This window comes from Cebus imitator, unplaced genomic scaffold, assembly GCF_001604975.1.
Source record: "Cebus imitator isolate Cc_AM_T3 unplaced genomic scaffold, Cebus_imitator-1.0 Scaffold65, whole genome shotgun sequence".
Classification (NCBI taxonomy): domain Eukaryota; kingdom Metazoa; phylum Chordata; class Mammalia; order Primates; family Cebidae; genus Cebus; species Cebus imitator.
The window spans coordinates 4,854,141-4,856,212 of NW_016107380.1; the positions used below are offsets into that span (position 1 = coordinate 4,854,141).

General features: G+C 39.6%; 1 protein-coding gene across 1 annotated transcript in view; it reads right to left on the reverse strand.

The window, feature by feature from the left end:
• ECT2L (epithelial cell transforming 2 like) overlaps positions 1-2,072 on the reverse strand; it is a 99,776-nt gene that overhangs the window by 67,993 nt on the left and 29,711 nt on the right. The window lies entirely within an intron of this gene.

The following is a 2,072-nucleotide window of genomic DNA, read 5'->3' on the forward strand; positions in this document are numbered from 1 at the left end:
TGTACTTTGATTTTTCAGCAGCGTGTCCTTGTGTTTTAGGAAACACACATTGACACAAAGTAATGGGTGTCACATTTGTAATGTACTCTCAAGTGATTCTAAATAATAAGGCAAAAATGATAAAATGTTAGCTATTAAACTGTTAGCATTTTTTTTTTTTTTTTTTTGAGACCAGTGCTTCTAGAATAAATTTCTTTTTCCTTTTAAGTGGCTGCTTCTATTACAAGACTAAATTATCTTCCCTACTGGAGCTAACACACTATATTATGTGATTTATTTAATCTTCCTTTTGACACAAAGCTGGCCACGTTCTGAAATGCCAATCATTTCTCCTGATTGGGTAGCAGGTATAGAAGTAACTGCTCTAGTGTGCTAGTCTAGTCTGGAAGAGTCTAACTAGTCTGCTGTTATGGGTCAGTAACAGGGTTTGCTCAGCCTGGTGTGGCCCCAGGAAGAGTGTGGAGATACTCAGTAGGGCATGAGCCATGTGCAGAAGGGGAGAAAGAAGAGGCGGTGGCTTCTGAATGGCTGGAAGATTGGTTGTTTACAGGGGGTTAGGGGAAAAAAAAATCTAAAGATTGTGGGAGCCAGGTTTCTCACTTGTGGAAAAAGGATCTACAAATAAGTAAAGGAGGAAGGCTAGACTAATCTAGATGGAGTTGGAGAGAAATTAGAGATATCACTGTAAAATCTCATCTTTTAAAATATGTATATAATGAATGATATACAAATAGAGACAGATGGCTGTATATGTACATGTGTGTACATGTATTTCATCTTCACTTAGGGCACCTAAAAGCAATGCCATCCCAGAAGCAATGAACACATCATCAACTCAGATCTTGGTTTCTCAATTCCATCCCCTAATAAAATAAGCCAGGGCAGGCCGGGTGTGGTGGCCTGCACCTATAATCCCAGCATGTTGGGAGGCTGAGGTGGGCGGATCTCGAGGTCAGGAGTTTGAGACCAGCCTGAAATCCCAGCTACTGAGGAGGCTGAGGCAGGAGAATCGCTTGAACCTGGGAGGTGGAGGTTGCAGTGAGCTGAGATCGCATCATTGCACTCCAGCCTGGGCAACAATAGTAAAATTCCATTTCAAAAAAATAATAATAAGCTAGATCTTACTGGAGAAATGGCTGATGCCAGGGCAGGGGCAAGGAAAGTGTAAGATGGGTCTGGAACATCTTGGGACACCAGAAAATAAGGAAATACTTAAAGAATCATGGACATACTAAAAGAATACAGAAGCCAATTTATTAATAAAGTTGCTCCCACTGGCAAAATATGGAATAATTTGAGTATCAAATAATTAATGTAATATAGCCTATTGAATAAAATAGGCACCCCTGAGTCCATACTGTTATAAACATACCTATGAATGAATAAGTAAGTAGAGGAGAAGGAAAACTACCTCACAAAAGAATACCAATTAATACATGCAAAAGGAATTAAGAAATTAGGAAATCACTGCTTGGAGGCCATCATAGTAATAACTGCTTTAAATAAGAATTATCAATGAGTGTCTCATGCCTGTAATCCCAGCATTTCGGGAGGCCAAGGTGGGTGGATCACCTGAGGTCAGGAGTTTGAGACCAGCATGGCCAATCGCTACTAAAAATACAAAAGTTAGCTGGGCATGGTAGTGCGTGCTTGTAATCCCAGCTACTCAGGAGGCAGAGGTAGGAGAATCACTTGAACCCAGGGAGCAGAGGTTGCAATGAGCAAAGATTGTGCCACTGCAATCCAGCCTGGGTGACAAGAGCAAAACTCAACCTCAAAAAAAAATCAATGAATGCTAAAATAGCGGTGAAGGCTTGATAAGAAACAGAATATTTACATAGATTAAAATAGTTTTTGATTATTTTAAAATTAATCAAATACTTTAAAGTTGTTTATCAAATATAAATTAAGTACAAAATAATAATTATCTTAAGGGATATAGTCATCACCAGCTATGGGACAAATTGACACGCTATGTCCCCTGATGCGGTCTACTGAGAAGAATGCAGCGTCATTTCCAGGCTATTCCTGCCAAGGAAGTATAACCTGAACTTAATCTTGAGGAAGCATCG